Genomic DNA, 15977 nt, shown 5'->3' on the forward strand with positions numbered 1-15977 from the left:
ATTTCCTTCTCTTGGAATCCATGTGAAACCACTTTTTGGGATTTCTGAAGCGAAGCATTGAATATCTCTAAGAATTGGTTCTATCTCTCCAATTCTGGCCTTCATTTCACAGCTTGGACTAAGGTGAGACTATCAGATTATATTATTATTTGCTCTATTTGAAGATTTTTTGCCAAAATTAGTGCTCCTCTAACTGCATGTGCCTCTGCTGCTAGACTAGACGAGACCTTGATCTTCTCTGTTGTTCCGGTGATGATTCTTCCTGTCTGATCTCTGACTACTACCGCTAAGGCACCCTCCCCTGTTTGCTTTTTGGTATGCTGCATCAACATTTGCTTTCATCCCCTTCGTCTTGATTGAGTTGTTGTTATGGCTTGAGTTGTTTCTTCTGTTTTGTTGGCTGCTATGAATTCTGATTCCATCATATTTGCTTTTATAATTGTTACTTGTGGATTGATTTTTGCCTGTTGAAAAGTTGCATTATTTCTTACTTTCCATATCTCCCAGCACATGAATCCAATCCTGGCCATCCTGATTTCATTGTCCTCTCCCCTGTGTTTTTATTTTTCTAAACATCTCCATTAGCCATGCACCAAAGTTTGTCACTGATTCTTTGGTTGGAAAACAATGAGATTGTCTCCCGAAGCATACTGTTCTTGTCCATGGACAAAGCAACAGAACATGTTTGGTCGTTTCCACTTCTTCCATGCAAATTTGACATTTAGGATCCTTAGCAATTCTTTTTTTACACAAATTGTAATTGACAGGAATAATATTATGTACTACTCTCCATAGGAATAATTTAATTTTTTATGGGATCTGAAGACTCTATATATCTTTCCATAATTCTCTAAAATCTGTACTGGTTGATGGAATATCCCCCTCTTGCATTGTTAGCTCTTTTTTTGTCGAATTATAACATGGCACGCGTTAGTTGTCAATTTTCTTTTATGAGAAAACAAATTTAGCCGTTGTAAATTTCTCTTTCTTTTCAAAAAAATTTCTTTGGTCAAGAATAATTATTATAACTAAATTTTTTAAAGAAGTATGCATTATATATAAGGTCTTTATTTTTTAATATAAATTACTATTTATAAAAATACTATTCACCAGGCCATGATATCATTTTTTCAATTCTCTAACACATTCCCCTCATGAATGAACGGTTTAGTATGAAACGGTTAGCCACATTAGTGCCTATGTTCTGTCCATAACATAAATAAATAAGTGGTCCACTAATTTTTATTATTCATATAATAATTTGTTCATAGATAATTTAGATATACTCGATCATTATTTTTCAATTATTTACATTAGGCTTTTTACTTAAATAATAAATTAAATTCAACAATTTAATAATTAAATTAGAATATATTTTAGATAAAATCAAGATACGTATGCTAAATTTTACATGAAAGCTACTTCCATTATTTTTCTTCAACAACTAATAAATAAGGGTTATTTTTTTTGTGAACATAAATAAGGGTTTTTAGACTATTTATATAAATAAAGCAACACGACTTTTTTTTCACTAAATCATTTGTCACTAATAAATTGGTTATTAATTTAACATATTGATTACTAAATCAACCATTATTTGTCATATTTAAAGATCAATCTAGTGACCATATCTAATAGATGAATAACAGAGCAATATTTAAATGCAATAGTAGACACTATTAAATTGGTTCCTCATTTTTGAAATTAATAATCCGTTTAGTTCTTTAGTTTGATGTAAAACTATATTATTTCATATATCTAACATTAGAGTTAGTCACCAAAAAAAACATTAGAGTTAAACTCCAAAATAGTCTCTGAGATTAGTGTCATGCACTAAAATTGTTCCTGAGATTCCTTACGTTCCTAAGATTGGCAAAAATACACCATGTTAGTCCCTGCCTCATTTTTCATTAACGACGTGATGACATGGCTTGATGATTTGGCCTGCTAATGACACGTATCACTCTATGATTTGGCCACATGTAATGGTATGATGATGTGTTGACCAGTGACACATGGCATACTGATATGGATGATTGTGCCACGTGTCGCAATGTTATTTGTCCACGTATCTGTTTGTGCCACGTGTCGCAACCGTATTCGTCCACGTGTCATCTATTATGTCATCATTATAGATGCACCAAATTAGTCCCTCACTTTGCATTAAGTGACTCATTCTAGTCCCTAAAATTGAATGTCGTGTACTAAACTAGTCCCTTCACTAGTTTTTTCTCCTTTTTTCTATAAATTCAAAATTCTCAATATCTTTGAATCCATTAATTCCAATTCTATTTTTTTCACATATTATTTAAATACAAGTGCTTTTATAAAATATATTTTTCTCTTGCGAGTATCCCTAACCGTCGTCTTAGAGTTAACGTGAAGACATTTTAAACACCCCCACTACCATCTCCGACCTCTTTTGAAGATGGTAGTGGGGGTGCTTGAAGTGCCTTTAGTCTAGCCCATTTACACACAAAGGGAAACGCGTTTATTTCATAAGAATCGAAAAAAATGTGTATTTTAATTCTGAATTTCTTGTTAAAAACACGTTTTTTGATAAAAAAAAATGTGTCTAATCAATCGTATAATTCTTTTTTATAATAATATATTTATATATTACAAAATTTATCAATGTTAAATTATTATAGAAAAAAATTATATAATTAAAACTAACATCTTAAAATTTTTTATAAAAACACTTGTATTTAAACGATATGTGAAAAAATAGAATTGAAATTAGTGCATCCAAGATATTAAAAATTTTAAATTTTTTAAAAAAGGAGAAAAACTGGTGAATGGGACTAGTCTGGTGCATGACATTCAATTTTAGGGCCTAAATTAAGTCACTTAATGCAAAGTGAGGGATTAATTTGGTGCATCTACAATGATGGCATAATGGATGACACGTGGATGAATACGATTGCGACACGTGGCCAGATAGCATTGTGACACGTGGCACAACCATCCACATCAGCATGCCACGTGTCACTGGTCAACACATCATCATACCATTACACGTGACCAAATCATGGAGTGACACGTGTCACTAATGGACCACGTCATCAAGTCATGTCATCAAGTCATTAATGGAAAATGAGTGAGGGACTAATATGGTGCATTTTTGTCAATCTCAGGGACGTAATTGGTGCAATTGGAATATCATAAATGTTTTTAGTGCACGACGCCAATCTTAGAGACCATTTTGAAGTTTAACTCGTCAACATTATTTTGATTTAAACCTTTAAAATATAATTTATATGTTTATTATAATTTGTTATATATATGTAATTATTCATGTTTGTTTACCTAATAAAAACTTAAATTAAAAAAAAATAATTTCATAATATAATATTAGAATTTATATGACCAAAAAGTCACAATATTTGATTTTCTTGTATCCAAAAGAAAAAATTTAAATATAAGATAGAGAAAAAAACACGTGTACACAATTCATGTTTTAAATAAAAAAAAAAGAAATTCTTGTGTGAAAAGTATATATATATATATATATATATATATATATATATATATATATATATATATATATATATATCATTTATGTATATATTTAAATAACTTTATTTTTTTTTTAGAAAAATAAATTTGTGACACAATTTTTTTTTTAAATAAATAGTGATATATTTTTTTTGCTTTTTGCTAACAATATTATTTAGTAATGTTTTTCTATTAATATTTAGAAATATATATAAAAATAAAAAGTAAAAATAGAAATAATAAAAAAAGAACATGAAATGAGATTAGGTTAGAGAAGCCAAATTCTTAAATATTGGAGGGAGGAGGTGTTATTTGAATATATAGGAGTTTTAAACTCCAACAAAACTAATTTGAGGGACTATGCAATCGTCCTTGATTCAATTTCTGTAGTTTCCCTTTCAACTAATTATTAAGTGTCGTGTTCTTCGTGAAAAGCTTGTTTGTTACTATTTATTTGATGCATGTGATCTTCCTCACAATCATTTGCATAAAATACATATATTTTTAATTGGTGAACACCCATGCTCATAGCCTAAATTCAACACACGGTATTTTCTTAATCATAGGTATGCAAATTAAATTATTTTCCCATCTAATCTAAGCAATATAATTAATTAATCCTGGTCCGGGTACCAGCAAAATTGATTGATCTTTGAGTTACGTGGCAGGTTTGTGAGTAAGCCCTGTGTACATCTTATCTTCTTATCTATGTAATATAATGGACCATGAAACTAATTTGGGTTGGTCAAATGGTCAGCTCACTCGTCCGCTTAAGTAAGTGTTGGAAATTCGAATTCAGTCTTGTGCATGCAGTAATTCATCGACTAACGACAAATCATAAATAGAGTTCAGATCCGCGAATTGAAAGATATCGTGATAAATAAAAAAAAATGGACCATGAGAACCAGAACATAGAATGCAGTTTATTGAGCTTTGACTTTTTTTTTCTTGTGATATTTTTTAATTTGGTAGAAAAAATGACTAATTCATGACAAATTTAAATTTTATTTAAAATTAATAAATTATTAATTACAAAAGATGAGACTCAAATAATATCGTTATTTGCTTGGACAAGTGAATTCAATAACCACTCGACTTATAACCTAATTTAATTGTGGATTGAGCATTGATTGTGCTAGCAAATTATAGGTGAACCACACTGATCCTATTGCATGGAAAGTCTCCTGCGGATCGATTCATTGATGGTAATTGCTATGGTCGAATACAAAATTTGTTGGGTGGCTACTAGCTAGGTATTGGTCACTTGCTCGTCCATTTAAGTAAACAAGTTATTTTTGTAACTAATTAAATTTAATTAAGTCTTTTTTTTCTTTATGTATCTTCTCTGATCTTTCTTCTTTAATTAAATTTTCTAGTTATCCAAAAAGTTATTAAACTTGCTTGATTGAAATTAATTATCAATATAATTTAATTGATTATATAATATTATCGTTCTATTATATATCTCATTTTAAAATATAAAAGATTTTTTTCATACAATATGTTATTATTTTAATATCGGGTAGAATAATGAAATTTTTTAAAATTAGATAGAATTTTAAATAGATTAAATAATCAAATAGATAGTAATATCTTTTTAATAGAAATAGTAATATCTAATATATATATATTAGATTGTAATATTTGTGATTATGTATATATACTAATTTAAATTTTATTGCTATGTTGTTATTATTTTAATTTTTTTTTATTAAATTCAAATTCAAATATTACCATGCTTATTTAAGACAAAATGTTACGGTCATATCACAGATTCTATAACAACTACAGTAGTATGTAGTACGTTAAGTTTCTTTTTGAAAATTAAATCGGTCGAATGCATGGTTAAAGTTAAAGGTTAAAAGATTTAAAAGATTAAATATAGTTCAACTTGAGTTAAACTTAATATAATAAAATAATATATTTATATATAAAATATATAATTTTTTAGAAAAAAAATTATAATTTATTATTTTAAATAAGTTAATCATAAAAAATTTGCATCTAACTAATTTTTCAGTTTTTGATGATCGATTATTGTCTAGCGATTATTATCTTAAATCAGACCAATTTAGTGGCGGTTCTTAACCGCATCGAACCGGTCGATTTAATCTGGTCTTGAGAGGCTGATCTTGTGAGAAAGAAAGTTGTTATAAATTGCTAAGCCCCTCTTGTTAGTGGTTAAATTATGATTGTCACATCTCACACGTGAACAACTATATGCAATGTCTTATGTATAAGAAACATTATATTATGGGGTCCGGGGATTATTATTGTATGGTCAATGTCATCGTGTCTAGTGGTGTGAAAGGATTATTCTTTGAAAAGAGGGTTAAGAGGAAAAAGGAGAGATTATTATAATAATTTTTTTTTATTAGATTCAATTTGGATAAATAATTCAATTAATTTATTTAAAAAAATAATTTAAATAATAAATAATTATATTAAAAATAACTTATAAAAAATTATTTTATGTTTAAATTTTTTGTTTTAAAAATATTTATTTATAAAATGTGATAAAAAATAATAATATTATAATAGAAATCATTTTTTTTAATTTTTTTTATAAATTCATAAATAGTTTTTTAAAAAGATATAATTTAATTTTAAAAATTACACCAGATATTAACACTACTATTTTTTATAAATTAAAAACTCAAAAAAATTACTTTTAAAACTTTTCAAACGAACTTTTAATTGTTAAATAACAGATTCTGTTTTTTTTTTTTTCAAATTAACAAAATCTGTTTTTCGTTTTGTCTGCTCATCCTCCAATCCCACAAATTCAACGAGACTTTTGGAGCCATAATGTTATATGGTTAAATTATTTTAATAATTAAATTTAATTAAATTGATTTAATAATTTAAAGATTAATAATAAAAAAATAAAAAAAAATTTGAAGATTAACAATTTTTAATATTTTTTATTATTATTTAGTCAATATAAATATTAAATTATTTTTAATAAATAAATTTTATTAATTTATGTATATAAATTTTAAAAAATATATGTACAAATTATATTAATTTATATGTATAAAATTTTAATAAATATAAGTATAAATTATATCTTTTGTGTGTGTAAAATTTATTTATATATGAATTTGGATTCTCTAATTTTAAATTTTCACTTTAGAGGATAAAGTGTGATCTTTCACCCTTAAATAATTTTTTTCGTATTTTTTTTTAGTCCCACCTATAAAATAAATAGTGAGATATCACATTTTACCTTCTAAAGTGAAATTCAAAATTTAAAAGATTTAAATCTTTTATATATAATACAAATTATTACTGGATAAAAATAATAATATTTATTGACTATATAGTATTATTTTAAAAAAATTTAATAAAAATATAAAAATAAAAAAATTGATCGAACTTATTACAAAATCAATTTATTTATCTAGTATTTTTCTTTTTCCAATTTAGTATGTGTCAATGTTTATAAGAGAAAATCATTTGTGGAAAATGCGAATCTGATTCGTCCACTTTCTCCAACAATCAGAATCTATCTACCAAAATGATAAAGTGAGTGTTCTTAATTATCCAACAACTTTTCGTTCCAGTGTGTGTCTCATCTTCCACGCACGTATCACTATAAGATATTTTTCCAACAAAATTAGTCAAATTAAATGATTAGTTCGATCAGACATGATTATCACTCTTTAATTAAGTGCCACGTGTCTTAGTGTTTTTGAATTTTGATGGAGTGACACTAACTCCAAGTCTCCAACTACCCAAGTTTAAAAAAAAATTAGGAGTTTACAATCATTCATATTTTTTTTGGATTTATTTAAAATTTGAGACTAATAATTTTATGACAAAAAAAATAGAATATAATTTCTGTTAGAAACAAGAGACTGTCTGAAAAGTGTATTATTGAGTTGTGTCAAGAGGTACAATATACAAGGGGTATTTATAGGTGCTAAATGAATCAAAGTAATAAAGACATAGAATCATACAATTAATGTACAGATATACTATATAAATATAGGCGATACTAATTGATCTAAATTGATTCTAATGATTCTCTAACATCCCCCCTCAAACTCAAGTGGGAGTTAAGGATACCAACTTGAGTTTGGATAACAAAGTCCGAAAACGAGTCGGGTGATGAGGTTTCGTGAAGATATCCGCAGTCTGATCTAGTGTTCCAACAGCAATGAGACGAACAACATCAATAAGGATACGTTGCCGAACAAAGTGACAATCAATCTCAATGTGTTTGGTGCGTTCATGAAACACATCATTATGGGCGATCTGAATAGCACTGCGGTTATCACAAAAAACATCAGTAGGGGACGACTGAGGAGCACCCAAATCTTCGAGAAGCCAACGAACCGAGATAACTTCAGCAATGGTGTCAGCGAGGGAACGGTACTCAGCTTCTGTGCTTGAGCGAGCAGTGAACATTTGCTTCTTAGCACGCCAAGAAATGAGAGCGTCGCCAAGAAATAAACAGTAACCAGTAGTAGAACGACGATCAGTGGGATCACCAGCCCAATCAGCATCGGAGTAAGCCTAAATAGACAAAGAGGAATGGGCAGAAAAATAAAGGCCATGAAATAGAGTGCCTTTGATGTAGCGAAGAATGCGAAGAACTGCCGCATAGTGAGTAGTACGAGGAGCTGACAAGAACTGGCTAAGTACATGAACCGGATAGGCGATGTCTGGTCGGGTGACAGTCAAGTAGACGAGACCGCCAACTAACTGTCGATAGAGAATCGGATTATCCAAAACAGTGCCATCCATATAAATCGAACATTAGGCTCAAGAGGAGTAGACTCAGTGCGACTATCTGTAATCCCAGCGCGAGCAAGAAGATCTGAAGCATACTTAGCCTGAGAAAGATAGATACCATCATCGGTGGAGATGACCTCGAGACCAAGAAAATAGATGAGAGAACCAAGATCTTTCATCTCAAAGGTACGGTGAAGTGAGGCCTTGAGATCAGAGATACCATCAATATCATCACCAGTAATGATCATGTCATCAACATACAAAAGTAGAAGAACAACTCCACGTTCGCTTTTACGAATGAAGAGCGCATTCTCATGAGGGCTAGAAGTAAAACCAAGACTGCATATGGTAGTGCTGAACTTGTCAAACCATTCACGAGGACCTTGCTTAAGTCCATAAAGTGCCTTGCGAAGGAGATAAACCTTATTAGAAGGACAAGGATATCCCGGAGGTGGTTTCATATAGACTTTCTTTTTCAAATCCCCATTAAGAAATGCATTCTTCACATCCATCTGACTGAGAGACCATTTTTTAACCGCGGTAATGGCAAGAAGAGCTCTAACAGACGTAAGACGAGCGACAGGGGCAAAAGTCTCTTCATAATCAATACCATACTCTTGCGTACAACCTTGGGCAACCAAGCGGGCCTTATAACGGTCAATAGAGCCATCAGAGCGAGTCTTGATCTTGTATACCCATCTACTACCCACAACTTCCTGATTAGAAGGAGGATCAACCAGATCCCAAGTGTGTGCTTTTTCAAGTCCCTGTAATTCTTCTTGCATTACTTGTTGCCAATTTGGGTTTGAGGAGGCTTCTCTGAATGTCTTAGGTTCATGTTGATGAAGAATAGTATAAAAGCAATGGTAATCAAGAAGATGAGGAGGTGGATTCCTTACCCTAGAAGAACGAGCGGGAGGAGAAGGCATGACGGTAGGAGCAGGATCATCGTCCGGTCTGGAATCATCAGGAGATGGAGAAGGCGGAAGAACAGGAGACTGTGGAGGGTCACTCGAGATAGAATCTGTAGAATCATCACTAGAAAAAAGATCAACATTGGGGTTAGTAAACAAAGGTGACTGAGTAGTAGGAATGGACTCAAAAGATGATAATCGAGAAAACATGTGGTGCTCCCAGAAGACAACATGACGAGATATACGAATACGTTTAGAGAGAGGATCCCAACAACGATAACCCTTGTGTTCAGTGCCATAACCAAGAAAACAACACATACGAGCTCGAGGTTCAAGTTTACTATGTTCATGAGGCTGAAGAAGAACAAAACATACAAAACCGAAAACTCGAAGAGAACTATAATCTAGGGAGGTATGATAAAGATGATCAAAGGGAGTAACATTACCAAGAACAGAAGAAGGGAGTCTATTGATAACATGAACAGCAGTAAGAACAGCTTCACCCCAAGTACGCTCAGGACACGAAGAAGAAAGGAGCATTGCACGGACAGAGTCAAGAATGTGACGGTGTTTGCGTTCAGCTCTACCATTTTGTTGAGATGTACCGGGACAAGAAAACTCAGACAAAGTACCCTATTCTGCAAGAAAGGCTAAGAGTTTAGAATCACGGTATTCCATAGCATTATCACGTCAGAAAACCTTAATGACCTTGGAAAACTGAGTTTTAATCATAGTGGCAAAGTTGATATAGATCTGAGGTAACTCATGGCGATTAGTCATCAAATAAACCCAAGTAAAACGGGAATAATCATTAATGAAAACGACAAAGTATCGAGCTCCGCCCATAGAGGCAGTGGGAGCGGGGCCCCAAACATCAGAGTGAATGAGATCAAAAGGAGAGCAAGCAAGAGATGAATTATTGTGAAAGGATAAAGCAGGTTGTTTGGCAGTTTGGCAAGAAATGCAATCAAAAGATTCATTTGGAACCTGACCTAAAACACCCTGAGAGACAAGAGGACGCAGTTTTCCTAAGGAGGTGTGGGCAAGACGCTGATGCCATAAGTGGAGGGTAGAGGGAGAAGAAGCAGCACAGAGATTTGGCACAGGAGGAATATGAAGATTCTCGAGTTCAAACAAGCTTCCGACCTTACGTCCAGTCCCAATGATTTGTCCCGTCCGAGGATCCTGTACACTACAACCAGAAACAGAAAAAGTGACTTCAAAACCCAAATCAACAAGTTGACGAACAGAAATAAGATTGAAGTTTAATTTGGGAATATAATAAGTATCAAGAAGATTAAGATTTGACTGGGATATAGAACCCTTGTGTGTTGCGTGCAAGAGGGAGCCATTTGCAGTATTGACAGAAGGTCCATTTGTAGTGGTAGACATGGACGAGAAAATATTACGCAATGGAGACATGTGATTAAAGTAACCCGAGTCAAAATACCATTTAGAATTACCTGGAGGGGTGAAAAAAGCAGCAGGAGTATTACCAGAAATAGAGAGAAGACGTTGAAGAAGAGATGCAATATTAGAAAGAGAGACAGGAGACGAGTTGAGTGGACTAGGACGTGGTGGGTGAGTAGGACAGACAGTAATTAAATGTCCCGAGAGCTTGCAGTAACGGCAGAACAGTTGTGAACAATGGTAGCTAATATGACCTTTCTGGTGGCATGTGCGACATTCAACAGAAGGACAGTCGGGAAAGAGGTGCCCAGAACGGTTACAGTTTCGACAGAATTTACCCTTTCTGTTGGTGGCAGCAAAAACATCTGGCTTTTCTATGATAGCAGTCACAAAGATCAAAGAGAGAAGAGAAAACGGCAATTTCGGAGCAGAAAATGAGAAATCGGAGTGCAGAATCGGAAAGAGCTCACCAAAAAACCTTAGGGAGGGTCCACTTGTCTGCCACGTCAGCGGTGACGTCAGCGGTGACGTCAGTGCCACGTCAGCGATGTGACAACACGTGGCAGCGCCTGATAAGCGGAAGGAGACACGCTAGCGACTGGGTGGCACGTGGATCAAAGTGAGGGTCGGGTCGGGTCGTCGCAGGTCAGGGTTACCCAGACAGCTTGCGTTGCGATACGTGGACGCTCCAGGGACGTTCGATCTGCACCAAGATCCAACGGCTGCTAAAACTTCTGGATGAGAAAAGAATGGTGGTGGACAGCAACGTTCCGGCGGCGCGTGAAGGCGCGTTCGGTGGCCTCTGGCGGCGTTGGAAAGCTGACGGAGAGAAGAACACGATGATGCCAGAGGTGACGAACCAAAGCGTCGTTAACAGATCGAAAAACGAGAGCAAAGAGGCACGGGTGGAATCTGGAAGGAAGATCAACCTGGTCGTGGCAGTGTCTTTCGGTGGCGCGTGGAGGCGTGTTTGGCGGCGGTTTTGGTTGCGTTGGAATCACGGCGACAAGACGAACAAGATGGTTACGGGGGTGACGAACCAAAGCGTCGAAAAGGGAACGAAAAAAGAGGCCAAAGAACACTGGCGGAAAGGAAAAAAAATGGGCTATGAACTAATATTCATCGAAAAAAAAAAGACTTAAGCTCTTGATACCATGTTAGAAACAAGAGACTGAGAAAATAATCTGAAAAGTGTATTATTGAGTTGTGTCAAGAGGTACAATATACAAGGGGTATTTATAGGTGCTAAATGAATCAAGGTAATAAAGACATAGAATCCTACAATTAATGTACAGATATACTATATAAATATAGGCGATACTAATTGATCTGAATTGATTCTAATGATTCTCTAACAATTTCAATCATCAATACGATTGACATTTTTTTGTTTTTCTCTTAATTCTAACCTCTCTAAATACTAAAGGCATGACACATATATGAAAGAAGGATTAACCATAAAAAATATTTTTGAATTATTCAAACGTTGAAAATAATAACTCTCACTTTAATTATTAACAAAAATAACCTTGAATAATTTAAAAACGTGCATGAAATGTCCAGTCATCAAATGATGTGTTCTCCATTAATAAAAGTATCTGATATGATGACAAACAAAAAAACATATGTGACAAACAAAAATATCTGGCTGAACCTATTTTTAAATTTTCCAATTCATTAATCCTAATTCCCAATTAATAACCTAATTCCCATAATATACAGAAGTTAAAACATTCTAACAGACTAACACTATAAAAAAGGGTCAAAGAGAGTAAAAGGATTAACGCTGAAGTTATTGTCGTCTCTCCATCTTCTCTTTCAGATCGAGTCACCATCATCCATCCATCGTGCTGCGTCGTTGGTTTGGAGAGACATTGTCGCATCTTGGTGGTTGTTCATCTGACAAAGTACACATATTATCTTCTCTGCTAGGAATTTTATGTCGTTTATGTTGTTGTTATATGGTTTTTGATAAAAAAAAAATGACAACTAAGTATGTGACCGTGTTGATTTTTGGGCGTTAAAATTTTGTTTTCAGGTATATAAGTTGTTTGTTGTATTGCATTGGTTACGGTTTCGTTAGTTTCTTTTTTTTTTTATGTTTCGGAAGAATAATTTTAGTAGTTGATTGGAGTTCTATTAGTATTAAAATGTGTCACTTATTTTCTTGGAGTTTCAGATGTCATCACTCATAACATTCATAATGCACCACATGGGTAGGTTAGAGAGCAATCAAAAGGGTGGAAGGCAATATTCTAAAAATATTGTTACTCTCTTAGCAACATTGACAGGGTATGTGTGGATATTTGTAATTTATTTCTGGTAGAAGGTTATTTCTCGATTTAGATTACACTGGAATTAAGAAAGTTTATTGGTTGGAACCTAGTTTTGGCTTATCAAATAGCTTAAGGCCGCTTAAGAGGGATGATGATGTTAGTATGTATGAGACAGCTATAAAAAATGGTAATAGGGTTCACTTATATTTTTTAGTATCCTGTTGTAGAAAATTCTGAGTACGTAGATCAAGTTAAGGTATCTAATGATGATGTAGAAGTTATACAGGTAGATGATGAGGATGTTTGTGCTAATGATGAAAGACAGGGAGAATATGAGGTACTAGAGGATTAGTACAATGGTACTGAAGATGAGGATCAAGAGAAGGGTAATGTTGTTTCTGAGGTGCATGATGAAAACAACAATGGTAAAAAGACCACTAATGTACTGCTAACTGAGACACCCCAAGTTGAGGAAGATCAAACTACTGGACATGAAACCAATGTATTAGGATCTTTTAATATTGTGGAACTAATTTAGCATTTTTTTAGGTGTTAATGAGCTTTTTGGATGAATTGTTTAAGTTGTTTTGGAAGTTATTGGATTAGATTACTTGTGTTTGACTCTGTTTAGTACTTGTTATGGTACATTATTTAGCTTATGTCATCTAAATAATTTCACTTGATCATAGGTTATGTTTGAATTACAGAGAATGTTAATTTATTTTTTTAGGGATTGCTGATAAATGTTATGTAAATTGTTATGGTTAATGTAATCACATACACTATATTTGAATACTAATTATGAAGTTTGTACTACAAGTGTTCTATAAATACACTCCAATAATTGACATTTACTCTTCATATACTATTTAGCATTAGTACAAATCAATTCTTAAATAGAGCAATAAAATTAATGAAGACACCAATTACAACCCCAATACATATCATGATTAGAAAAATTTTTAATTCTCTTCAATTTCTCTTTCAATTCTTTAGTAAAAATAGGCAGCACTATGGAGACTATGTCCTCACACTTCACTGATTCAGATAGCTTTCTAATGCTCTTCTTTTTGAGTTTTTCACGTGAAAAGACCATGGGTTTGTTGTTCCAAGAATATTCTTCCTCTTCAACTATGTATTTCTCTTCCAATTCATTAATCCATTAAAAAGCGATGAAGAATAGTGATGAATCAAAAGGTGCGAAAAAAATATTAAAATAGGAACAATAACGAAAACCCATTGAAAAGAAAAAACAAATCATGGTTACTTTCCACAGTGGGAACCGAAAGAACTATCTTACCGAGTTAGCATTCGTCTTCAGTTTCAGAGCAACACCAACAAGAGAGAAAAGACACGTACTATCATACCGCTTCGAAGCATACTCTTCGCACCTATCGTTGCATTCTTCTGCCATTTGTGCAGACCTTCGCTTCATTCCAACTCCATCCATGCTTGAACCTCTATCTCTTCAAATGCATCACATTCTGATTTTGAAATTGGAAATTAGGGTTAATGAATTGTAGAATTTGGGAATGGGTCTAACTAGGCATCTCTATTTGCCACATATATTTCTCTGTTTGTTACATTAGACACTTTCGTTAACGGAGAACGCATCATTTGATGGCTGGATACTTTGTGCATATTTTTAAATTAGAGTTTCGCTAGGTAGACAATGGAGATTGTAAACAACATGAACAATGGGTTGCATTTCTTGCCCACATAAGGTTAAAAAAAAAAAAAAACAGTCCATCACAAATTACCCTCCCAAAAACTCTACTTTCACCTTCTACACTTTACCATCCACGCACCTTTTAACGCTTTTACCGCCACATACCTCTCCCCAAACCCTCATGCGCCGTCAATCCTTCCCTTACCAGCCAGCCTTAGCGTCGCCAAGCTTCTTCCCCATCAAACCATGGGTTTATAATAAAAATAATCATCCACACACCTAGTAAAATGAACATCCATCAATTTTCATTATATCTACTTAAATCCAATCCAAATTAAATAAATATACAATTTAGAATGAAAAATAACTATCCACATACCTAATAGAATGAACATCCAGCAAATTTCATTATACCTAGTTAAATCCAATCCAAATTAAATAAACATCCACTTTAGAATGAAAATAACTATCCGCATACCTAGTAAAATGAACAACAATTCAAGGAGAGAAGTGGGCGTGAACAGAAATTACCTATCACCATCAACATCACCCACCATTCTCATTTCTTTGTAAGAAATAAAGAAAGAAAGAAAGAGTTTTGTTTATTATTCCCAACAGAAAAGAAATGACTTCTGTTTCAAAGCTGTCAACACTGAATCCAGCTGCGTCCTTGGCAGATGTGATCTGGTCCAGATCTTCTTCTCCCAAATGCTTTCTCGCTTTTCATGATCGCAGAAGAAACTCGTCCATAAAAGGATGAACAGCGGCTTCAGCGTGAGGCTGCAGCGGGGCAGCGGTGCGTGGTGAGGTTGCGGCGGCGTCGGCATGTGTTAAGGGCTTCTACTGCGTCTGAACGGGGTGATGAGGAATGGCAGCGTTCTACTGCGTCTGAACGGCTGTCTCCAACAACGACGGCAAGTTGTGGTGGGGTACCAGAGAGGGACTACTGTGTGGGCTATGCCGCAGACGTCGGAAATGAAGTTATAATGGGATTGGGAATAACTGTACGTAATGTGAATGTATTTGGTTGTTAATCCTAATTTTTCAAATTTAAAATCTAATATTAATTAATTAATTAAGCATCTGAATTTTAATTTTAATTTGACCTTCTTTTTTTAATCCATTATTTGTTTACAATCATCATTATTTTTTTTTATATTTTTCTTTAAATTATTTAAAGTTATTTTTGTCAATAATAAAAATGGGATTATTATTATCAGTGTTTGAATAATTCAAAAATATTTTGTGATTAACCCATGAAAAGAAGAAAAGAGCAATGAAATGCAGCAGAAAAAAATACTATGAATAAGATTAGAAGCATAAATTGAATATTAACATTGAGTGAAAATGGTAACAATACATGAGTAATCAATTCAAAGAATGAACTCAACCTCTCTCCCCCAAATTAAAGTTCAGTACATATGAACGGTCTAAAAGTGAAAACAAAACAGAAAACAAATAACCCATTAA

The sequence above is a fragment of the Arachis hypogaea genome, chromosome 19 (assembly GCF_003086295.3).
Source record: "Arachis hypogaea cultivar Tifrunner chromosome 19, arahy.Tifrunner.gnm2.J5K5, whole genome shotgun sequence".
NCBI lineage: Eukaryota > Viridiplantae > Streptophyta > Magnoliopsida > Fabales > Fabaceae > Arachis > Arachis hypogaea.